Source organism: Labeo rohita, chromosome 11 (genome assembly GCF_022985175.1).
Source record: "Labeo rohita strain BAU-BD-2019 chromosome 11, IGBB_LRoh.1.0, whole genome shotgun sequence".
Taxonomy (NCBI): Eukaryota; Metazoa; Chordata; class Actinopteri; order Cypriniformes; family Cyprinidae; genus Labeo; species Labeo rohita.
This window is the reverse complement of record NC_066879.1, coordinates 10345065-10369509: the sequence shown is the minus strand read 5'-3', so window position 1 is coordinate 10369509 and position 24445 is coordinate 10345065. Positions and strand designations below refer to the sequence as shown.

Sequence of the window (24445 nt, the reverse complement as noted above, 5' to 3'; positions counted from 1 at the left end):
GCTGTCTGCTTCTTCTCATGTTATTAACAAGCCAGCAGCCGGTCAGGGAATGCACTTTTACCCACCCCCCCCTGGCGGCGGACTGCGAAGTCAATCTCGACTTTCTGCTTTGAGAAGGCCGGCCCAACAGAAATGGTGGGCGCGTCAAAAACAACCTCCTTCGAGCCGGAGTCGAACCAGCGACCTAAGGATTGCCAACGCTCCTCCTACAGTCCTCCGCTCTACCAGCTGAGCTATCGAAGGCACGGCTTCTGACGCAGGAAGACGTGCGGGACGTTCAAAGAGGGAAGCAAGGAGCAGCCCCCTTCCCATACCGGAAGTCGCACATGGGCCGCCTAGGTGAAAACCAAGCATCCTGACTGCTACGCCATACGGGAACTTGTCCGCAAAGTCTTGTCCAGGCAAAATGAAAAAATAATTGAATAAATAAATAAACCCTGGCCGGTACGGGGATCAAACCTGTGACCTTGGCGTTATTACAGATACTCGGTACGTGAAGCTTTTGGGGCCCACTGCTGTGAAAACGTTTTTTTTTTTTTTTTTTTCGGACAGGGCCTGCGCACATTCGTGGCAAAAGCAGGTCCCACCGAGATTTGAACTCGGATCGCTGGATTCAGAGTCCAGAGTGCTAACCATTACACCATGGAACCACGCAAGAAGCAGCCACAGCTCACGAGCGCTTGCTTTTCTTCCTTTACCTGCCGCAAGAAGGCACGCAGGTTCCACCGAGATTTGAACTCGAATCTCTGCATTCAAAGTCCGGCGCGTTAAACGTTACACCATGGAGCCACGACCGCCTTGCGCACAGCTGTCTGGGAAGGAGATAGCGTTGCGGCTATGGGGACCCATTTAGATTGGAGGGGTTGGATCCAAGTCACTGGATCACTGGACACCCTCGACCAAAAGACAGAAGCAGGCAGCATCTGCCGAAACCCGGGATCGAACCAGGGACCTTTAGATCTTCAGTCTAACGCTCTCCCAACTGAGCTATTTCGGCCAGTCTTGCCGTCAGCTTGGTCAGCAGGGCTTTACGTTAGGACCAACCGTCACTTTGCGAGAAGAGCAGAGATGAGCTAACAGACCAAAAGAAGCTGGCCCGTACGGGGATCGAACCCGCGACCTTGGCGTTATTAGCACCACGCTCTAACCAACTGAGCTAACCGGCCTGGATCCAGCTAATTTAATCAGAGTGCAGAGCTTTCAGTCCAAAGTGGGCACCCAGATTTGAACCAGGGACCTCTTCATCTGCAGTTAAATGCGCCACCACTGAGATATACCCCCATAGGATGCACTGTACAAAACCACTGAAACAAAACGACTCCCTTCAATGTGACGATATCAAACAAAGAGAGAGTCTGGCTTGTAACCCAAAGGTCGCTGGTTCGATTCCCGCACCAGCAGGAATTGAAGTTGGGGATTGTGAATGAACAGCGCTCTTTCCACCTTCAATACCATGACTGAAGTGCCCTTGAGCAAGGCACCGAACCCCCAATTGCTCCCGGGCGCTGGAGCAATGGCTGCCCACTGCTCCGGGTCTGTGTGTGTGTGTGTGCACTTGTGATGGGTTAAATGCAGAGGACCAATTTCGAGTATGGGTCACCATGCTTGACAATACGTCGTCACTTTCACTTTCAAAGACAGGCTGACTTTAAAGTCAAAGCTTTGGTTGGTCCAAAGCTGCAAAGGGACCTAAATTTGACTCAGGGATCTCTTAATCTGCAGTCAAGGGTCCTACCACCGAGCTATACCCCGATGAGGCACACTGCAATAAACCAATGAAGGAAACTGACCTCCTTCAATGTGACAACATCAAACAATGCCAGCCTGACGTTGATGATAAACTTTCAGTTAGCTCGAAGCTGTCCAAACGTGGCACCCAGACTTCAAACAGTGACTTCTTGGCCTGCAGTTAAATGCTCCACCACTAAGCCAGCCTCCCTTTAAAGTCAAGGCTTCGGTTAGGCCAAGAACGCCACTTCCGGTGTTCGAACCACTAGAAGACAGTGAGCACCTTGACTTTGACAACGTCAAACAATGACAGCTACACACTGAAGCTAAGCTGCCAAATACAAAGGGGGCACCCGGATTTGAACCGGGGACCTCTTGATCTGCAGTCAAATGCTCTACCACTGAGCTATACCCCCACAAACAGCGCTGCAACAAGGAGAATAAGTTCCTTCACTGTGACAATATCAAACAATAACAGCTTCACATGGAAGTCAAGCTTCGGTTAACCCAAAGCTTCCAGTCCAAAGGGGGCACCCGGATTTGAACCGGGGACCTCTTGATCTGCAGTCAAATGCTATACCCCCGTGAACAGAGCGGCAATAAACCACTGAAAGTGAATAAGTTCCTTCACTTTTGACACTTTGACAGTGTATATACAGTCCATGAGAAGTGATAATCCAGTTGGTTGCAAAGTTGTGACCGGAAAGGTAAATCAACAGTTTGGAAACTCCACAATCCAGCAAGTTCTGTTTAGTGATTCCCTGTTTGTCTGGCATGCTGCTCTCTTTATACAGTTCCTGCTTCCTGTCATGTGTTCTTAAAGACATACACACTAAAATGTTAAGAGGGGAAAAAATGGACTTGAGAAAACAAGTAAACCACTTCACACCTATGATGCATAAAATCATTACAATACATAGAGCGGAAAAACATGTCTCTTGTGTGACAACGACACAGTCAGACGCGTTATCCATTGCGTCACTGGCCCACCGGCCGGGGTGGAGTTGCTGGGTTTCTACGTGACAGAGGCCTGTATTGCGGTCTGCTTCTTCTCATGATATTAACAGGCCAGCAGCCGCCCAGCCCTTCCCTGGTGGTCTAGTGGTTAGGATTCGGCGCTCTCACCGCCGCGGCCCGGGTTCGATTCCCGGTCAGGGAACGCTCTTTTACCCCCCAGCAGCGGACTGCAAAGTCAATCTCGACTTTCTGCTTTGAGAAGGCTCAAAGAACTCTTAATCTGCAGTTAAATGCGCCACCACTGAGATATACCCCCATAAGATGCACTGCACAAAACCACTGAAACAATTGAATTGAACTGACTTCCTTCACTGTGAAGATATCAAACAAAGACAGGCTGACTTTAAGGTCAAAGCTTTGGTTGGTCCAAAGCTGCCAAGGCCAAAGGGGGCACCTGCATTTGAACCAGGGACCTCTTCATCTGCAGTTAAATGCGCCACCACTGAGATATACCCCCATGAGATGCACTGTACAAAACCACTGAAACAAAACGACTCCCTTCAATGTGACGATATCAAACAAAGAGAGAGTCTGGCTTGTAACCCAAAGGTCGCTTGTTCGATTCCCGCACCAGCAGGAATTGAAGGTGGGGATTGTGAATGAACAGCGCTCTTTCCACCTTCAACACCATGACTGAAGTGCCCTTGAGCAAGGCACCGAACCCCCAGTTGCTCCCTGGGCACCGGAGCAATGGTTGCCCACTGCTCCGGGTCTGTGTGTGTGTGTGCACTCGTGATGGGTTAAATGCAGAGGACCAATTTCGAGTATGGGTCACCATGCTTGACAATACGTCGTCACTTTCAAAGACAGGCTGACTTTAAAGTTAAAGCCTTGGTTGGTCCAAAGCTGCCAAGGGCAAAGGGGGGGCCTAAATTTGACTCAGGGATCTCTTAATCTGCAGTCAAGGGTCCTACCACCGAGCTATACCCCGATGAGGCACACTGCAATAAACCAATGAAGGAAACTGACCTCCTTCAATGTGACAACATCAAACAATGACAGCCTGACGTTGATGATAAACTTTCGGTTAGCTCGAAGCTGTCCAAACGTGGCACCCGGACTTCAGACAGAGACTTCTTGGCCTGCAGTTAAATGCTCCACCACTGAGCCAGCCTCCCTTTAAAGTTAAGGCCAAGAACGCCACTTCCGGTGTTTGAACCAGTAGAAGAGAGCGAGCATCTTGACTTTGACAACATCAAACAAGGACAGCTCAACACTGAAGTTAAGCTGCCAGATACAAAGGGGGCACCCAGATTCGAACCGGAGACCTCTTGATCTGCAGCCAAATGCTCTACCACTGAGCTATACCCCCACAAACAGCACCGCAATACACCGCTAAAGGAGAATAAGTTCCTTCACTGTGACAATATCAAACAATAACAGCTTCACATGGAAGTCAAGCTTCGGTTGACCCAAAGCTTCCAGTCCAAAGGGGGCACCCGGATTTGAACCGGGGACCTCTTGATCTGCAGTCAAACGCCATGAACAGAGCGGCAATAAACCACTAAAAGTGAATAAGTTCCTTCACTTTTGACACTTTGACAGTGTATATACAGTCCATGAGAAGTGATAATCCAGTTGGTTGCAAAGTTGTGTCCTGGAAAGGTAAATCAACAGTTTGGAAACTCCACTATCCAGCAAGTTCTATTTAGTGATTCCCTGTTTGTCTGGCATGCTGCTCTCTTTATACAGTTCCTGCTTTCCTGTCATGTGTTCTTACAGACATACACACTAAAATGTTAAGAGGGGAAAAATGGACTTGAGAAAACAACTGCCCTACAAAGGCAAAAGACCTTAACTCGCTAGAGTGTGAAAATGAGAAAAATGACTTTAACGTTTTTTTATTTGTCCAGCCAAATTAATTATAGGTAGGACATTGGAAATTTGGCAATTAGATGTTTTAGCAATGAAAATGATCTACATTAAAAAACGGTGAGCTCAAACTTGATTTTTACCCCTATTTCGAAGTTAGCGTACTCTGCCTTTGCAGTGTCTGCAGAAAGTCACACCCAAGACAAAATGCGGTAACTTCCTCTGTGTACCACTAGAGGGAGCCTGAGTACCACTACTGGTACTCGTACCACAGTTTGCTGTGCTCAGTAACGTAAGAGAACGCTAGACATAGCATAATAGTTTTTATATTGACTTGAATGAAACAGCCTAACCTAAAAGAACGACTTGTGGATTGATGTGAATGCCAGCAAGCAGGAATTCTTGCAAAACACGTCTCTTGTGTGACAGCGACACAGTCAGATGCGTTATCCATTGCGTCACTGGCCCACCGGCCGGGGTGCCCTGTGCTCGCACCAGACTTGTTGGCTTTCGGCGTGACAGAGGCCTGTATTGCTGTCTGCTTCTTCTCATGTTATTAACAAGCCAGCAGCCGGTCAGGGAATGCACTTTTACCCACCCCCCCCTGGCGGCGGACTGCGAAGTCAATCTCGACTTTCTGCTTTGAGAAGGCCGGCCCAACAGAAATGGTGGGCGCGTCAAAAACAACCTCCTTCGAGCCGGAGTCGAACCAGCGACCTAAGGATTGCCAACGCTCCTCCTACAGTCCTCCGCTCTACCAGCTGAGCTATCGAAGGCACGGGGGAACGGGGACACAACCTCGGCCTATCACGATTCTGTAGCGCGACTGCTGGCGAGAAATGACTTCTGACGCAGGAAGACGTGCGGGACGTTCAAAGAGGGAAGCAAGGAGCAGCCCCCTTCCCATACCGGAAGTCGCACATGGGCCGCCTAGGTGAAAACCAAGCATCCTGACTGCTACGCCATACGGGAACTTGTCCGCAAAGTCTTGTCCAGGCAAAATGAAAAAATAATTGAATAAATAAATAAACCCTGGCCGGTACGGGGATCAAACCTGTGACCTTGGCGTTATTACAGATACTCGGTACGTGAAGCTTTTGGGGCCCACTGCTGTGAAAACGTTTTTTTTTTTTTTTTTTCGGACAGGGCCTGCGCACATTCGTGGCAAAAGCAGGTCCCACCGAGATTTGAACTCGGATCGCTGGATTCAGAGTCCAGAGTGCTAACCATTACACCATGGAACCACGCAAGAAGCAGCCACAGCTCACAGGACCGCAAAGAATAAGTCGTGTACGGCTCGTCAGCAGCAAAAAAAAAAAAGCGCTTGCTTTTCTTCCTTTACCTGCCGCAAGAAGGCACGCAGGTTCCACCGAGATTTGAACTCGAATCTCTGCATTCAAAGTCCGGCGCGTTAAACGTTACACCATGGAGCCACGACCGCCTTGCGCACAGCTGTCTGGGAAGGAGATAGCGTTGCGGCTATGGGGACCCATTTAGATTGGAGGGGTTGGATCCAAGTCACTGGATCACTGGACACCCTCCAAAAGACAGAAGCAGGCAGCATCTGCCGAAACCCGGGATCGAACCAGGGACCTTTAGATCTTCAGTCTAACGCTCTCCCAACTGAGCTATTTCGGCCAGTCTTGCCGTCAGCTTGGTCAGCAGGGCTTTACGTTAGGACCAACCGTCACTTTGCGAGAAGAGCAGAGATGAGCTAACAGACCAAAAGAAGCTGGCCCGTACGGGGATCGAACCCGCGACCTTGGCGTTATTAGCACCACGCTCTAACCAACTGAGCTAACCGGCCTGGATCCAGCTAATTTAATCAGAGTGCAGAGCTTTCAGTCCAAAGTGGGCACCCAGATTTGAACCAGGGACCTCTTCATCTGCAGTTAAATGCGCCACCACTGAGATATACCCCCATAGGATGCACTGTACAAAACCACTGAAACAAAACGACTCCCTTCAATGTGACGATATCAAACAAAGAGAGAGTCTGGCTTGTAACCCAAAGGTCGCTGGTTCGATTCCCGCACCAGCAGGAATTGAAGTTGGGGATTGTGAATGAACAGCGCTCTTTCCACCTTCAATACCATGACTGAAGTGCCCTTGAGCAAGGCACCGAACCCCCAATTGCTCCCCGGGCGCTGGAGCAATGGCTGCCCACTGCTCCGGGTCTGTGTGTGTGTGTGTGCACTTGTGATGGGTTAAATGCAGAGGACCAATTTCGAGTATGGGTCACCATGCTTGACAATACGTCGTCACTTTCACTTTCAAAGACAGGCTGACTTTAAAGTCAAAGCTTTGGTTGGTCCAAAGCTGCAAAGGGGGGACCTAAATTTGACTCAGGGATCTCTTAATCTGCAGTCAAGGGTCCTACCACCGAGCTATACCCCGATGAGGCACACTGCAATAAACCAATGAAGGAAACTGACCTCCTTCAATGTGACAACATCAAACAATGCCAGCCTGACGTTGATGATAAACTTTCAGTTAGCTCGAAGCTGTCCAAACGTGGCACCCAGACTTCAAACTTCAGTGAGTGACTCTTGGCCTGCAGTTAAATGCTCCACCACTAAGCCAGCCTCCCTTTAAAGTCAAGGCTTCGGTTAGGCCAAGAACGCCACTTCCGGTGTTCGAACCACTAGAAGACAGTGAGCACCTTGACTTTGACAACGGTCAAACAATGACAGCTACACACTGAAGCTAAGCTGCCAAATACAAAGGGGGCACCCGGATTTGAACCGGGGACCTCTTGATCTGCAGTCAAATGCTCTACCACTGAGCTATACCCCCACAAACAGCGCTGCAACAAGGAGAATAAGTTCCTTCACTGTGACAATATCAAACAATAACAGCTTCACATGGAAGTCAAGCTTCGGTTAACCCAAAGCTTCCAGTCCAAAGGGGGCACCCGGATTTGAACCGGGGACCTCTTGATCTGCAGTCAAATGCTATACCCCGTGAACAGAGCGGCAATAAACCACTGAAAGTGAATAAGTTCCTTCACTTTTGACACTTTGACAGTGTATATACAGTCCATGAGAAGTGATAATCCAGTTGGTTGCAAAGTTGTGACCGGAAAGGTAAATCAACAGTTTGGAAACTCCACAATCCAGCAAGTTCTGTTTAGTGATTCCCTGTTTGTCTGGCATGCTGCTCTCTTTATACAGTTCCTGCTTCCTGTCATGTGTTCTTAAAGACATACACACTAAAATGTTAAGAGGGGAAAAAATGGACTTGAGAAAACAAGTAAACCACTTCACACTCTATGATGCATAAAATCATTACAATACATAGAGCGGAAAAACATGTCTCTTGTGTGACAACGACACAGTCAGACGCGTTATCCATTGCGTCACTGGCCCACCGGCCGGGGTGGAGTTGCTGGGTTTCTACGTGACAGAGGCCTGTATTGCGGTCTGCTTCTTCTCATGATATTAACAGGCCAGCAGCCGCCCAGCCCTTCCCTGGTGGTCTAGTGGTTAGGATTCGGCGCTCTCACCGCCGCGGCCCGGGTTCGATTCCCGGTCAGGGAACGCTCTACCCCCAGCAGCGGACTGCAAAGTCAATCTCGACTTTCTGCTTTGAGAAGGCTCAAAGAACTCTTAATCTGCAGTTAAATGCGCCACCACTGAGATATACCCCCATAAGATGCACTGCACAAAACCACTGAAACAATTGAATTGAACTGACTTCCTTCACTGTGAAGATATCAAACAAAGACAGGCTGACTTTAAGGTCAAAGCTTTGGTTGGTCCAAAGCTGCCAAGGCCAAAGGGGGCACCTGCATTTGAACCAGGGACCTCTTCATCTGCAGTTAAATGCGCCACCACTGAGATATACCCCCATGAGATGCACTGTACAAAACCACTGAAACAAAACGACTCCCTTCAATGTGACGATATCAAACAAAGAGAGAGTCTGGCTTGTAACCCAAAGGTCGCTTGTTCGATTCCCGCACCAGCAGGAATTGAAGGTGGGGATTGTGAATGAACAGCGCTCTTTCCACCTTCAACACCATGACTGAAGTGCCCTTGAGCAAGGCACCGAACCCCCAGTTGCTCCCTGGGCACCGGAGCAATGGTTGCCCACTGCTCCGGTCTGTGTGTGTGTGTGCACTCGTGATGGGTTAAATGCAGAGGACCAATTTCGAGTATGGGTCACCATGCTTGACAATACGTCGTCACTTTCAAAGACAGGCTGACTTTAAAGTTAAAGCCTTGGTTGGTCCAAAGCTGCCAAGGGCAAAGGGGGGGCCTAAATTTGACTCAGGGATCTCTTAATCTGCAGTCAAGGGTCCTACCACCGAGCTATACCCCGATGAGGCACACTGCAATAAACCAATGAAGGAAACTGACCTCCTTCAATGTGACAACATCAAACAATGACAGCCTGACGTTGATGATAAACTTTCGGTTAGCTCGAAGCTGTCCAAACGTGGCACCCGGACTTCAGACAGAGACTTCTTGGCCTGCAGTTAAATGCTCCACCACTGAGCCAGCCTCCCTTTAAAGTTAAGGCCAAGAACGCCACTTCCGGTGTTTGAACCAGTAGAAGAGAGCGAGCATCTTGACTTTGACAACATCAAACAAGGACAGCTCAACACTGAAGTTAAGCTGCCAGATACAAAGGGGGCACCCAGATTCGAACCGGAGACCTCTTGATCTGCAGCCAAATGCTCTACCACTGAGCTATACCCCCACAAACAGCACCGCAATACACCGCTAAAGGAGAATAAGTTCCTTCACTGTGATTCCCGTTCAGGGAACGCTCTTTTGCCCCCCGGCGGTGGACTGTGAAGTCAAGCTCTGCTTGCCGCTTTGAGAAGGCCGGCCCAACAAAAACAGTGGCCGCGTGAAAACAACGTCCTTCGAGTCAGAGTCAAACCAGTGACCTAAGGATCGCTAACGCTCCTCCTACAGTCCTCCAATCTACCAGCTGAGCTATCGAAGGCATGGGGCAAAGCGGCTTCTGACGCAGAAATACGTGTGGGCCGTTCAAAGAGGGAAGCAAAGAGTGATCCTAGTGAACGTATTTTTTTTTTCTTTTTTTTATGTTTTTACTGGTTATAATGGGAATTGTACTGGTTTTAATGATAGCTGTAATGGTGCCTGATTGCACGCAACAGCCATTTTAGGATAATTTGGGATTTGGTCTCAGTGACTTAAGAGTCCTCCTCACTACTTATAACATTTCACAGATTTAGGAGATAGTTTTAATGCTGAAATACTTTTAGAGCAAAAATGTAGGACTCCTAAATTCAGGACTGACACACCCAGTAATTTTAAGATTTTCTCCTAAATCTGCAAGTTATGAGCTACTTTTAGACTTAAGATGTTTTGTGAATACAGGCCACATACCAGGGTACATTATGACCAGGAGGGACAGAGAATTTCACCTCCATTTTTAAATGTCACTTCAGTTGAACTCCGGTGTGCGCCAGTTCCTCTTTTACAGAGGAGGCGTTATGGACACCGGGGTAAACGCAGTGGTATTCTGGTGAAAATAAAACTTCATAGCGATGTAAAGTATATTAAGTGACAAGAGGTTGGTATAAGGATGAGTCAACAGAGTGAGGATCCATTTGCAGCTTTTAATTAAGAGTAAACACAGTAGTACAGGCGTGGTTGACAAAAGACAGAGTAATAAGGCAGGGAAGAGATTAGGGCAGGCAGCAAGCAGAGCAAACTATAGACCATTAAAGAGCAGAGGGTCAAAAGGCAGGCAGATTACAATCCAACAACGAGAGAAACAGTCCAGGGTCAAACACAGTAATCCGTCGGTGCCGATAGCCTCGTGGGCAGTGTGTTGACATGCAGCGCTGTTGCACTTCGGGCATCCCGTGTTCGGATCCTGGCTTGTGGACCTTTCCCAATCCCATCCCCCCCTCTCTCTCCCACTTCATTTCCTGTCTCACTACTGTCCTATCAATAAAAATGCCAAAATGTTATGGGCTTTAAAATCCCTGTCAGTGTGAGGCAGTTTTTGGGCCTATCAGGCTATTACCGTCAGTTTATACAGGACTACGCGCAACACGCTTAACCACTGATCGCACTCACTAAAAATGATGCTCCTTTTGTGTGGGACAGTACCTGCCAAGATGCCATGGATCTTCTGAAACAAAAAATAACTTCAGCCCCTGTACTAAGTTTTCCTGACTTTACCTTTCTTTATGCCGATGCCTGTGATGTGGGACTAGGAGCCACATTGATGCAAAAATATCTGCACGGCGGAGAGGTTGCTGTGGCGAACGCTAGTCGGGCCCTGCATAAATCAGAGAAACCTTATTCCACACCCGAGAAAGAATGTCTGGCCTTACATTGAGGGTCTCCATGTCACAATCTTCACTGACTACATTGGTTCAAGTGGTTGATGTCCCATGTCAACCCCACCAGCCACCTTGCTCGTTGCTCATTCTGCCTTCAGAACTTCAATTTCGATGTTATCCACAAGCCAGGATCTCGAAATAAAGTGCCTGATGCATTGTCAAGGAATCCTCTAACAGATGATGTCCCACCAATGGACCTCCTTCCTGACTATTCTGTGATTGGTGGTCTCGATCTTCGTACTCTATCTTCAGTAACTCTCACGGATCAATCTCATGTCAGACAATTACAACTTGATGATCCAATCACAGGGGATCTCCTCCCTAAAATGGAGGTAGCACTCCAACGTAATAGCGATGAGGAGAATTGCTCTCAGTATTCCATTCACAATGGCCTGTTGTGCTTTAACGATCCTAAACCTGCTTGTGGCATCCACCCTTTGAAATGTTTAAAGCTGTATGCTCCTATGTCACCTAGGGATAACCAAGACATTGGCCCGACTGAAACTTTTTTCTGGCCTAAAATGGCATCTGAGGTAAAGAAATATGTAACCTCTTGCACGGTTTGCCAACTAACAAAACCAAGTCAGAGAAAACCTGCCAGTCTAATGATTCCAATTTGGCCCACAGAAACCCACAGAAGCCTTGGTACTCCCTGTGGCAATGTTTACATCTTGTTTTTTTTGTCGATTATTTTTCAAAGTGGGTCGAGATCGTGGAAGTGAGAGAAGCTACTGCTCAAGTCGCAGCAAGCAAACTGCTAAGTGAAGTGTTTTCCCATCATGAGGCCCCAACTTATCTTATTTCAGACAGAGGTTCCCCTTTTGTGAGCAACCTATTTGAATGAGTGCTCACTCTCCTGGGAACAGAACATCGCCTCACAACGGTATATCACCCACAAACAAATTCCACCGAGAGGGTGAACCGGACTCTCAAGACAGCAATTGGAGCATACGTGGATGATAAACACACCACCTGGGACTGTTATATCCCACAAATTTGCTTTGCACTATGAACAGCACCTCATCATAGTACGGGTCAAACCCCATCCATGATGTTGTATGTTGGACACTTCATTGGACCTGGTGACTTAGCTTGTCTGGGATGGAATGGAGGAACTTGAAATTCCTTTTTTCCGAGTACAATTTTTAGGGGACTTGGACTTGTCATGGACTCGGATGCATTTTTACTCGGACTTGACTCGGACTCGAGCCTTTCGGACTCTGAAAATATGCCGAGTCCACCCGAGTCCAGAGACAGTTGACGGAAATGTCACTAGATGCATGATCACGGAAGTGATATTCAGTAATTGTATGTGTTTTTAAGTCTTGTCCAGCAGGCTACTTGAAAGCCGAAGAGTTTATGTGCGCACACTCAAAGTGCGCTCACAGAACGTGCCTCTCAGTCAGTGTGCGAATGCTGAGTTCTCTTTCGCTTCTAATATGGTCTGTTATTGTTACACATTTGCTCGTCTTAGAGACTATTCATGTAAATGAAGTCGGTTTTGTCTTAAGTAAACCTGAACAGTTGGGAGAAATACTGATGCGTCAAAATATTTTATCTGTGCGTCAGATCTTAAAGTGACAGCAGCATAAACCTGCAGCCGCCGACAGCGTCATAAATATTAATCAAACACCAACAAAAAAAGAGAAAGTCACTTTTCTTGACGGAATCACTTATTAACTTTAATAAGAATCATATTTAACATATACAGTGAAGATCTTGCAGTTTTATTTTAACATTTATTACTTCAAGAAATGTCTGTAGTAGTCTATTTCTGTAATAGCCTTTAAATAGACCTACCTAAAAATAAAAAAAAACAACTAAAATTCTATTTTTAAAAAGATTCTATTTTTTTTTTAATATATTATTTCATTTGTATTTTTGATTAATATATTTATTTATCCTTTTGTTTGTGAGTAATAGGCCTACTTGGAGTGTTTACTTGCCTTCCATAAGCTTGAGAGTGTTTTACTTACATTAGTTGATTATGTTATTATTATTATTATTATTATTATTATTAAATATGGTGGCAGTTTCTAGCTTCAAAGAAAAAAAAATTCTAACATCTTTGCAGCAATAGTTTTTATGGGTCCAAAACCACCTTGGGTGTGCATGATTTTCTAATAATTCAATGGCACATCATATTTTTTTATATAATTTCATTTATAGTAATTAATGTAACTATAAATGCATTCAAAAATAAAACAGGTGTGAGTTTGCTGTGACTTATGGAAACTATATGTAAGGCTTTATACACAGTGTGTGTCATTGTAAAGACTAAGTTTATCCCTCACAGCCTCATTTTCATCCAAGAAAAAAAGTCATATAAAACCCAAAACACACACAGCCACAATCAGAAATAAAAGAGGTGCATTTTCTGCTCTTAAAGGGGTCATCGGATGCCCATTTTCCACAAGTTGATATGATTCTTTAGGGTCTTAATGAAAAGTCTATAATATACTTTGGTTAAAAATTCTCAATGGTTGTGTAAAGCAACACCCTTTTTACCTTGTCAAAATCAGCACTGCAAAAATCATCTCATTCTGGTCGAGGCTGCTTTAAATGTTAATGAGCTCTGCTCACCCCGCCCCTCTCTTCTCTCTGTGGAGAGATGAGCCTGTTTACTTAGCCATGTTTAGCCGCGTTTAGCCACTAAACTTGCTAACTAGCACTTTATGAGGAAAGGCGATCACAAAGATTCATTAAAAAAAAAAACTTATACTCACTTCTGCTCTATGTGAAGCTGGATCATGAATGATTTGCGCGAGCATAGACGGATATATGTAGATTGGGAGGTGCATTCCCTTCACAAACAAACGTAATCTACTGCATCTTTAGCGGCTCAGATGTCGGGAGTAAATGACAACCACTATGTTCATTATTACATCCAGCAACACAACACCTCAATTGCTCAATCAGAGATATTCTTGTCTAACCTACATCCCTGCTCCGGCATTGAAACAAAAGAGGGCAGACTGTTTCAGCTGATCTGAGGTAAGACGCTAATGTCAATCAACTATCGTGGGAGCGGCCTCTTTCGGTGTGATGCCACAACGACAGACATCTACGAATGGCTCGATTTGAAAAAAGCAATATTATTTTTACAGATTAATTAAAAACCACTGCATGGATTTTTAGCATTATAGGGTAGATTTGTACATACACTGCCAACACACATTAATGTTCAAACAACATGTAAAAGTGAACTAAGCATCCGATGACCCCTTTAAGGTCCCATCCACCAAGATACCTACTCCTTTCCCCCCTTGAATTTATACATTTACTATATCAATGAATAAAATCAAGTACTGCCCTATTTATTACATTCTAAAACCTGTTACACTCTAAAATATGTCACAAGACATAAGTCAGACATAACATAAGTTTGCTAAGCAGAGCATGTACACTAATTATGAGATGTTGTGAAATCAGAAATCAGAATGGCAAGATCCACTAGAGGTTTGCTTTTTTAACATTTCAATTGACATTGTGTTTTTCTAGTTGTAAAGGTTAAAAACAGGGGTGCCCAAACTCGGTCCTGGTCCTTGGTTTAGCTCCAACTTGCCTCAACACAGCTGCCAGGGGGTTTCTAGTATGCCTAGTAAGAGCTTGATTAGCTGGTTCAGGTGTGCTAACTAGGGCTGGAGCTAAACTCTGTAGGACACCGGCCCTCTTCAGGACCGACTTTGGGCACCCCTGGGTTAAAACAATGTTAAGATACTGACAAACAGTAGTGTTTCCTTGAACTCGGACTCGACTCGGACTCGGCCCTTTGGGACTCGGACTTGAGTCCGACTCAACTTAGGTGGACTCGAACCCAACACTACTTCAGACTTCAGTCAAGACAGAGTATGTCGAAAAACTTTGACCGTATTTTCTCCCTCAACTTCGACATACCCTAACTGTCTTGAGCTAGAATGCACATAGTTCAGGGAGAGTAATACAAGATGAGCACTTGAGATTAAAAAGTATTTAAATTGTATTTTTTTAATGAAAATAACTGATTGTTTCGCTAGACCCTTCTTCCTCATCTGGGATTGTTTACAACTGCATTTGGGATTGTTTGAAGCCGCATTTAAACTGCATTTTGAAAGTTCAAACTCGGGGCACCAAATCTGTCAATTATATGAAGAAAAATCCTGAAATGTTTTTCACAAAAAACACAATTTCTTTACGACTGAAGAAAGAAAGACATGAACATCTTGGATGACAAGGGGGTGAGTACATTATATGTAAATTGTTGTTCTGGAAGTGGACTTCTCCCTTAAATGATGTGTGTTTCAATGTTACTAGTACGTTGTTCTTTCTTTGAATAGCAACGTGAATCTTGGAATGTGGTTCTGATTCTTACGTTTTTATGTGTTATCTTGAAAAAAAAAAAAGAAAATTGTTTTCCACATATGGTTTGGTTACACAAGCTTTTGTTTTCTATGTAATGTGTCCTTGAAGAACACGCTGTGTAATTGTATAGCTTGTACTGACATGTATGCCAAGTATTGCCTTCTGTGTGTGAAACGTTGATGGATTTCCAAGTTTCCATGTATGGAGCTGAATTCAAATGTTATCCTTATGTTGTGTATGGCTGGGGACAGCCTTTTTTTCTTAGCGGGGAATCTGTAACGGCCAAAACTATGTATTTGCGTGCATTATTTTATTGTGCAGTGTGCCCTTTAAGAGACTGATCACTTCACGTATAACTTGTGCAATGTGGTCATGACGCAGAAGGACTACGTGACTGTGCCTAACAACCACTGTGGATGAAGCTTGCTCTGTCTTCTTGTTATTATTTTCGTCTTTACTTTTGTTTGTAACGCCCTGAAAAAGTTAATCTCTCATGTATGAGAGGAACACATTGCCGTGTACCCGCCCTTAAATGTGTGGGACACAACTCTTCGTCTTCCATGTCTTTCATTCCATTAACTTAACGATTTATCTGGTTCAAAGCGTTACAGGAGCTAATGGACTTACAAGGTTTAGTGGTGGTGGCGTCACTTTTTCTGATCCAGGATCAGTGATCCTTAGCGGTTATATCTGATTTGAGCTTGAGCTTCAGAATGCTTTGTATAATGTAGCTTTTGTTGACACTACTTGATCAAAAAAGAGCTTTGCTACTGAAAAGCTATTTAATTAAGAAAACAGCAACGCTACCACCACGCTACTGAGAAATGTAGTTCTGTCATGACAACTCTCTGAGGGATTGCCATGGTAATGTACATGACATTGTAAATAGAAATAGATCGGAATAGATCTGCTACGCTGCTGCAGCAAAGCAAGTACAGAGACTTTATTGGCTACTGCCAATACATCCACAACATGCTGCTGTAAGCATGTAAGAAATGTTGCTGCTGCACATATAACATGTATGAATAACCCCTATAGCATACATAAATCACCTTGTAGCAGATCTATACAGGTGGAGCTGGGGAAGGTGAAGGGTTTCTAAAGCATGCAGTAAAACTGCTACAGCGAACACTAGTCATATATTTGAATGTTGAGCAGTAAGCTCATTGGCTATTGATACAGGAGAGAACTAATCAGCTGTGCCATGTGATAATGATAAGTACTGAGACGTGCTACTGCCAATACATCCACAACATGCTGCTGTAAGCATGTAAGAAATATTGCTGCTGCACATATAATGTATATGAATAACCCCCCACAAAGCAGGAGACACAGAACACAATACAATACAAGCCAATATATGCATGCCGCTGAATATGAGGATAAACTGCTGTAACAGCTGATTTGGTTACACTTTATTTTGATAATCCACTTTAGACATTCTACTAACTATAAGTAACTGTGCAAATACATGTCAACTAATTCTTATTAATTTGCAACTACATGTCTACTAACTCTCAAAGCAGACTGTTAGGTTAGGTTAAGGGTTAGTAGAATAAGTTGACATTAGCTTGCAAAGTTTAGAAGAGTGTTAGAAGATGCTAAGCAGACAGTCTACTAATACTCTAATAACTAGTTGACATGTAGTTGCAAAGTTACTTACTGTTAGTAGAATGTCTAAAATGGACTATCAAAATAAAGTGTTACCGTGGACTTGCATGTATCCATACACATGAAGATGAATAGACAAGAAGACAAGACACCCCCAACAAAACAGATCTATTGCCAAGACATATGTACTGCTGCTGCGCCGAAGAACCATGTGAACTGCATGCATATATATGTGTGCCTTGGCTACCACGCCAACCGGCTTAACGCCAGCACATTTCTCTGTAACTACTAGACTCATAATGCATTTCACTACAACAACTATGACTCCGATAAGCGTGTGCTCCTGTTACTGTGTGCAGCTGAAATCAACCACACGCTCATCACAGCTAATGAAAACATCAACCTTAGAGTAACAAATGTGAACTATATTATAACTATATTAGACTGCCAAAACAGCATTCTTCCATCCTAGAAACATTGCCAAGCTATGAAATATGTTACCTGTTTCTGATGCAGAAAAGCTAGTTCATGCATTCATGATGTCTAGACTGGACTGTTGTAATGCACTGCTAGGTGGTTGTCGTGCATCTTCAAAGCTACAGGTAGTCCAAAATCCAGCTGCTAGAGTCCTTACCAGGTCAAGAAAATATGATCTTATTACCCCAATTTTATAGTCTCTGCACTGACTACCTATTAGGTACCGCAGTAGTTACAAAATATTACTTCTTACCTATAAGGCCCTTAATGGTTTAGCTCCTGCATACCTAACTAGTCTTCTTCCATGCTACAATCCATCACACTCTCTAAGGTCGCAAAACTCTGGACTTTGGTAGTACCTAGGATAGCAAAGTCCCTTAAAGGAGGTAGAGCTTTTTTTGCATTTGGCTCCCAAACTCTAGCCTTCCTGATAACGTTCAGTGTTCAGACACACTCTCTCTGTTTAAATCTAGATTAAAGACACATCCCTTTAGGCAAGCATTTAAATAGTGCAGCTCAATCTTGTACTGCAGTTATATCTGATTAAATGCACATTATTATTATTTAGTTTGGGTTAAACAAATAAATTTTGCTTGTTTGAACAGCAGCTACGCTAATTATGTCCCCATTTGTTCTTCTGTTTCTGCAACGGGATTGACATCCCGTGGTAACTAGGAATTACACAAGCTTCAGCCTGGATCCAGAACACCTAAGAAGAGATGATGCCAACCCTTCAGAGGACCTCAGATGATGCCAACCCGGAAACAATATACAGCGCTACCAAATTTTGCTTTTGATTGCAACATATAATTCATTACTGTTAATAGTGTTTATTGTCTGTTTGATTACGTCATTAACTGATTTTTACCGTACATCTCTGCCATATGTATGTCAATTTAACATAGTCACCACTAGTAAACTAACTATATTGTAAGAACTTTAATTTTTTTGTAAAGCTGCTTTGCAAAGATTTGTATGTTGATAAAGCGCTATACAAATAAACTTGAATTTAATTTGAATTGAATTGTCACTATTTTCATAGCTTTCACTGCCTCTGAGACACTTGCATGGTATTTCTCCAGCTCTTTTTCTAGCAAAAATTCACCCATCACTAAATGAAGTGAAGACCTGATTATTGTCACAAGTCCATTGTTTTTGAATGTCAGTGCTACTTCTGCTATATTTTCACACTTAAAACAATAATATGGTATTCCTTGTTAACAGCATTAAGTCTGACTATGAGTATGATTCAGTAGATTATAAAAGACTTTTAATTGTCAGGAAATTACTTGTCTTTAAAAGTTTTGATTCAATATACTTACCTATTGATCAAAAATTGCCTTAAACCTACACAATTTTTTGACAATTTTTTTGTTTTATTTAGTACCTTTCAGGAGGGTACTTTTTTTTGCACCACATTTTATCACTCTTATAAAAAAAAAAAAAAAAAAAAAAAAAAAGCTTATTTTGCTTAATAATTTTGACAAACTTCTTTGGAAACTGATCAAGCAGGCTTGTTGGAATATTATATCTCCAAAGAACTGTTGTGATTTTTTTCTTAGAGACCAGGAGACGTTTTGGATATCTTGAAGCAGAAGTTTCTCTTTATTCAGATACTCGCTGCGTTGCGCTGCAGTCATCAAAAAAGTTGTCTGACAAAATCTCAGCACAGCAGAGTATATAGGTTTGAAGGAGTACATAGAGGTGGAATCAACCTAAACAAAGCATGCAAATGCAGTAGGAAATCAGCCCAGTAAAAGATTTTTCCCAGCCTTGATCTATTTAGCATACAAGTGTCATTCAAATGCAGAGGTGCTAAACAAAAGGCACAGTTGTACCTTGAGCTTAGACTTCACACTTAACTTGGGAAACCTGCCAGATGTTCAGGAACTGCATAAAGATAAAAGGTTACTGTCTCAGGGCTTGGGCTGTCTGCTCTTAGAATGTAAAAAATGTAAATCACAACCTTTTATAAATTTGTAATCCAACAAAACCCTAACATGTCTTCTAAGTAAAGAGTAATTGCTGAATTTGTTAGGTTTTAGAGGGGGTGTACTCATTTATGCTGTGCACTGAAAAAAGTGCAAATGCCTTGTTGTTACTTGAAAAAAAAAAGTTATACTTGATATGAAAAAAAAAAAAACTTTTATTGAGCTAAAGTATATTATTTAGTTATTTGAAAGTAAAACTAAGTTTTGCTGGTGTAAATTAAATTTAAAAAGTGTAATTTAATTTAAAAAGTTAAAATTACATGCTTTGTGGTGTGTGGGCTCGCCGTTCACTGTGGGCGTCACGGAGGAGGAACGCAACAACGTGGTAATGATGGCCACAAAGTTTAGTCAGCCACGAACCCCGGGACATTCGGCTATAATGATCACTACTCCGGTGCTGAAACATGACCGTGAAATGGTGGCCGCACTGGAACGCGCTCAAGTAATGGCGGTGACAGTGGAGCACGTTCACAAAATGGCGCCGACAGCGGAGCACGTTCACAAAATGGCAGCGAAAACGGTGCTCCGTCATGTCACAACTGCCACGAGTCAAGCAAAGTCACTGCTGTTGTTCCTGAGTCAAGCAAGGTCACCGCTGGTCTTCACAGGCCAAGTCAAGCCATAGCCGATCTCCGTGAGCCAAGTGAAGTCACAGCCAGTCTTCACAAGCCTAGTCAAGCCACAGCTGGTCTTAGTGAACCAAGCCAAGTCACGGCTGTTGTTCCTGGGTCAAGTCTTGTCTCACCTGGTCGTCCAGAGTCAAGTCACGTCTCGGCTTGTCTCCATAAACCAAGTCAAGCCACAGCCAATCTACATGAACCAAGTCAAGTCACAGCTGACCTTCATGAGCCAAGTCAAGTCACAGCAGTTCTTTATGAGCCAAGTCAAGTCACAGTTGATCTTCATGAGCCAGGTCAAGTCACAGCTGATCTTCATGAGCCAAGTCAAGTTATTGCTGTTGTTCCTGAGTCAAGTCACGTCCCGGCTGGTCATCCTGAGTCAAGTCACGTCTCGGCTGGTCGCCCAGAGCCTCGCCACGTCTCGTCTGACCACCCAGAGCCTCGCCACATCTCGTCTGACCGCCCAGAGCCTCGTCACGTCTCGTCTGACCGCCCAGAGCCTCGCCACGCCTCGTCTGACACCCCAGAGCCTCGCCACATCTTGTCTGACACCCCAAGCTCACAACCTATCATGAAGGCGAGCGTGCTGGATCCACCACTAGTGTCTGTGCGGGCTGCAAGCATCCGAGTGGCATCAGTGTGTTTAAACCCAACCATTAAAGAGGTCCTGCCATCCGCTGCTGCACTTCCCTTAATGGCGATAGCCATTTGGTGTGTGTGGGCTGCACACTGTGCTCCAGAGGTCTCGTCTGTTCACAAGTCTGCTCCAGATGTCTCGTCTGTCCACAAGTCTGCTCCAGAGGTCTCGTCTGTTCACAAGTCTGCTCCAGAGGTCTCGTCTGTCCATAAGTCTGCTCCAGAAGTCTTGTCTGTCCACGAGTCTGCTCCAGAGATCTCGTCTGTTCACAAGTCTGCTCCAGAGGTCTCGTCTGTTCACAAGTCTGCTTTTGAGGCCCTGTCTGACCGTGAGTCTGTACTAGTGCCCCCGGAGGTGGCAGTGCTGGCTGCAGATCCTCCTAATGGGGCCGCAGATACCACCATTGAGTCTCCAGAGGTGGCGGCTTACGCTGCAGAACCTCTGGAGATGGCAGCGTCATCTCCGGCATCCTCAGCGACTGTGATGCCTGCCGCAGTTTCCCCCGGAGGTGGCGGCTGAGGCTGCGGAACCTTGTAAAATGGGGACGTCTGTCCTAGCTCCCTTCACAGTGGCAGTGCCCAATGACCCTCACCTAGCCAGTATACTCAAGCCCAGTCCTGAGCCGACCACAGAGGCCATTTATGAACTCTCACCCTGTCCTGTTCCGGCCATGTTTGGACTCTCTTCTCCCGCCATCACGGCCACGAAGGCCGCCAACGAACTCTTGGCCTGTCCAGTCACGGCCAAGGTGGTCATCAACAAACTCTCTGCCCATCCTGTCACAGCTACGAAGGCCGCCAACGAACTCTCTGCCCGTCCTGTCACGGCCACACAGGCCGCCAACGTACTCTCTGCCTCTCTCCTTGTCGTTCTGTCTGCCTCTTCTGTCGCTGTTCTCCCCAGGTCCCAGTCCATGATGCGGGTCCCTCCTGCTCCGCTCTGGAGGGCTCCTGCGCCTCCTGCTCCGCCCTGGAGGGCGTCTGCTTTGCCTGCTCCGCTCTGGAGGGCATCTGCTTCGCCTGCTCCACCCTGGAAGGCGTCTGCTCCACCGCCCTGGAGGGCTCTTGCTCCGTCTGCTCCGCCGTGGGGATCTTCGGTTTCATCAGCTCTGTTATGGTGGTCCCTCGCTCACCCTGCTCTGCCGGTACTGCCTCAGTCCCCAGGTCCTCCACATTGACCTGGTCCTCCTTCCCTCGCCTTGCTCCGCCTCTGCTTCACCGCTCACCTGGACTGTTTGTTAAGAACGTCTGGAAGCCACTCTTTGGGGGGGGTTATGTTACGAATCTGGCTGGTGACCTTCGGTCTGCTCACCACTAGATGTCACCCACTCACATTCATATTACATTGACTGTTACACCACACCCCAGACTACGTTCCCCATCAGCCATTGCACTTACAGTGGGGAAAATAAGTATTTGACACATCAGCATTTTTATCAGTAAGGGGATTTCTAAGTGGGCTATTGACACAAAATTTCCACCAGATGTAGCCATCAAGCCAAATATTGAATTCATACAAAGAAATCAGAACATTTAAGTATACAAGTTGAGTCATAATAAATAAAGTGAAATGACACAGGGAATAAGTATTGAACACACTTTATTTAATACTTTGTAGAAAAGCCTTTGTTGGTGATTACAGCTTCTAGATGCCTCGTGTATGGAGAGACCAGTCGTCTGCATTGCTCAGGAGTGATTCTGGCCCATTCCTCCACACAAACAGTCTTTAAATCTTGAAGGTTCCTTGGGCCTCTTTTATGAACTTTGATCTTCAGTTCTCTCCATAGATTTTCTATGGGATTTAGGTCAGGTGATTGACTGGGCCATTCAAGCAACTTGATTTTCTTTCTTTGAAACCACTTCATTGTTTCCTTGGCCTTGTGTTTGGGATCATTGTCTTGCTGAAATGTCCACCCTCTTTTCATTTTCAGCTTTCTGGTAGATGGCAGCAGATTTTTATTCAGAATGTCCCGGTACATTTCTCCATTCATCCTGCCTTCAATAATATGAAGTCTGCCAGTACCCCTTGCTGAAAAGCAGCCCCAAACCATGATGCTTCCACCCCCAAACTTAACTGTTGGTATGGTGTTTTTGGGGTGGTGGGCAGTGCCATTTCTTCTCCAAACATGGTGTGTAGAATGCCAAAAAGTTCAATTTTGCTTTCATCTGACCATACTATAGTCTCCCAACATGCTTTTTGCTCAGCAATGGAGTCTTGTGTGGTGAGCGTGCATGGATGCCATGGCGGTTCAGTGCATTGCTTATAGTTTTCTTTGAAACAACAGTACCTGCTGATGCAAGGTCTTCCTGAAGTTCTGCCCGAGTGGTTCTTGGCTCTTGGAGAACTCTCCTGATTATTCTTTGGACTCCTCAGACAGGGATCTTACGTGGAGCACCTGATCGTGGCCGGTTTATGGTGAACTGATGCTCTTTCCATTTCCGGATAATGGCCCCCACAGTGCTCACAGGAACATTCAGCATTCTGGAAATGCGCCTATAACCATTCCCATCAGAATGCTTTTCAACGATAAGATTACGAAGATCTTGGGAGAGTTCTTTGCTTTTACCCATCATGAAGTCTTTCCTGTGTGCCTCCTGGGTAATGAGAAGCCTTTATAGGCCATCAATTAGGACTAAAGCAGCTGATATCAATTAGTACTGATAGGGGGCAGGGTTTCTCTCTCAATACTGACAGATTTCAGGTGATCTCCTGGCTTTCTATGCCATTTTGCACCTTGTTATCTTCATGTGTTCAATACTTATTCCCTGTGTCATTTCACTTTATTTATTATTACTCAACTTGTATACTTAAATGTTCTGATTTCTTTGTATAAATTTCATTATTTGGCTTGATGGCTACATCTGGTGGAAATTTTGTGTCAATAGCCCACTTAGAAATCCCCTTACTGATAAAAATGCTGATGTGTCAAATACTTATTTTCCCCGCTGTATCACCTGCATCTAGTCAGAGACCCTATTTAAGACCCGGACTTCCTTTCACTAGTTGCCGAGTATTGTATTTGCATTCATACAAAGCCTTGTCCTAGTGATCCTGTGTCTAGTTTGTTCTTGTTTTGCCTTGCTTTCTTAGTCTTGTCTCCTAGCCTTGTTATATCGTTTAGTCTGTATTACTGCCTGCCTTTTGGAACTCTAGCCTGTCTTCACGGATTACCCTTTTTGCCAAATGCAGTTGTAAACAATCCCAGCCGAGAAAGAAGGGTCTTATCCACCGAAATGATTGGTTATTTTCATTAAACAATACAATTTAAATAATTTTTAATCTTGTGGACTTCTCCTTTAAGTCTAAAAGATTTTTTCATCTGTATCATAATATTGCAGACGCATACCAGCCAGTATCCGGACAATTCCTAAGCAATACATACATGCTCAAGGTAAGCTTTTTTATATATTTTATGAAAGTGTATGAGATGATTTAATGAAAACTATGCTATTATTAAGGTATTGATCTCAGACATTTATGTGTATACTACTATTAATTCTAATTATTTTGCTCAAAATCTCTCACAGCAAGAAAAAAGACACTTTGGAGAATGTGATAAACGCATTTTTCCATCTCAAAAAATATATCTAAATTACAACCTATGCTCTCAATGGAAAATGCAGAAATGCTAATTTATGCGTTCATGACCTCAAGGTTAGATTTTTGTAATGCTTTATTGTGTGGTTGCTCTGCACGCTTAATAAACAAACTCCAGCTGGTCCAAAATACAGCAGCTAGAGTTCTTACTAGAACCAGAAAGTATGATCATATTGGTTTGGTTCTGCAAACGCTGCACTGAATTTTGCAACCCTATTAAACATCGTATACATTTTAAAATCTTGCTAATAACTTATAAAGCCCTGAATGGTTTAGCACTTCA

The 24445-nt window shown here is 44.5% G+C and overlaps 14 non-coding genes across 14 annotated transcripts; 2 read left to right on the top strand and 12 right to left on the bottom strand.

Annotated features, from left to right (window-relative positions):
• Positions 1–156: 156 nt before the first annotated feature.
• Positions 157–243, bottom strand: trnay-gua (transfer RNA tyrosine (anticodon GUA)). Its single transcript is given in 2 exon segments — positions 157–192; positions 207–243. It is a non-coding gene; the product is annotated as a tRNA-Tyr (tRNA).
• A 335-nt stretch (positions 244–578) lies between these two features.
• trnaq-cug (transfer RNA glutamine (anticodon CUG)) lies at positions 579–650 on the bottom strand. The gene has a single exon. It is a non-coding gene; the product is annotated as a tRNA-Gln (tRNA).
• A 274-nt stretch (positions 651–924) lies between these two features.
• trnaf-gaa (transfer RNA phenylalanine (anticodon GAA)) lies at positions 925–997 on the bottom strand. Its single transcript has one exon. It is a non-coding gene; the product is annotated as a tRNA-Phe (tRNA).
• Positions 998–1092: 95 nt separating this feature from the next.
• trnai-aau (transfer RNA isoleucine (anticodon AAU)) lies at positions 1093–1166 on the bottom strand. The gene has a single exon. It is a non-coding gene; the product is annotated as a tRNA-Ile (tRNA).
• Positions 1167–2072: 906 nt separating this feature from the next.
• Positions 2073–2144, bottom strand: trnac-gca (transfer RNA cysteine (anticodon GCA)). Its single transcript has one exon. It is a non-coding gene; the product is annotated as a tRNA-Cys (tRNA).
• A 671-nt stretch (positions 2145–2815) lies between these two features.
• Positions 2816–2887, top strand: trnae-cuc (transfer RNA glutamic acid (anticodon CUC)). The gene has a single exon. It is a non-coding gene; the product is annotated as a tRNA-Glu (tRNA).
• A 1098-nt stretch (positions 2888–3985) lies between these two features.
• trnac-gca (transfer RNA cysteine (anticodon GCA)) lies at positions 3986–4057 on the bottom strand. The gene has a single exon. It is a non-coding gene; the product is annotated as a tRNA-Cys (tRNA).
• Positions 4058–5246: 1189 nt separating this feature from the next.
• trnay-gua (transfer RNA tyrosine (anticodon GUA)) lies at positions 5247–5333 on the bottom strand. Its single transcript is given in 2 exon segments — positions 5247–5282; positions 5297–5333. It is a non-coding gene; the product is annotated as a tRNA-Tyr (tRNA).
• Positions 5334–5729: 396 nt separating this feature from the next.
• Positions 5730–5801, bottom strand: trnaq-cug (transfer RNA glutamine (anticodon CUG)). Its single transcript has one exon. It is a non-coding gene; the product is annotated as a tRNA-Gln (tRNA).
• Positions 5802–6122: 321 nt separating this feature from the next.
• trnaf-gaa (transfer RNA phenylalanine (anticodon GAA)) lies at positions 6123–6195 on the bottom strand. The gene has a single exon. It is a non-coding gene; the product is annotated as a tRNA-Phe (tRNA).
• A 95-nt stretch (positions 6196–6290) lies between these two features.
• Positions 6291–6364, bottom strand: trnai-aau (transfer RNA isoleucine (anticodon AAU)). Its single transcript has one exon. It is a non-coding gene; the product is annotated as a tRNA-Ile (tRNA).
• Positions 6365–7281: 917 nt separating this feature from the next.
• On the bottom strand, positions 7282–7353 carry trnac-gca (transfer RNA cysteine (anticodon GCA)). The gene has a single exon. It is a non-coding gene; the product is annotated as a tRNA-Cys (tRNA).
• A 671-nt stretch (positions 7354–8024) lies between these two features.
• Positions 8025–8096, top strand: trnae-cuc (transfer RNA glutamic acid (anticodon CUC)). Its single transcript has one exon. It is a non-coding gene; the product is annotated as a tRNA-Glu (tRNA).
• Positions 8097–9189: 1093 nt separating this feature from the next.
• Positions 9190–9261, bottom strand: trnac-gca (transfer RNA cysteine (anticodon GCA)). Its single transcript has one exon. It is a non-coding gene; the product is annotated as a tRNA-Cys (tRNA).
• Positions 9262–24445: the final 15184 nt, after the last annotated feature.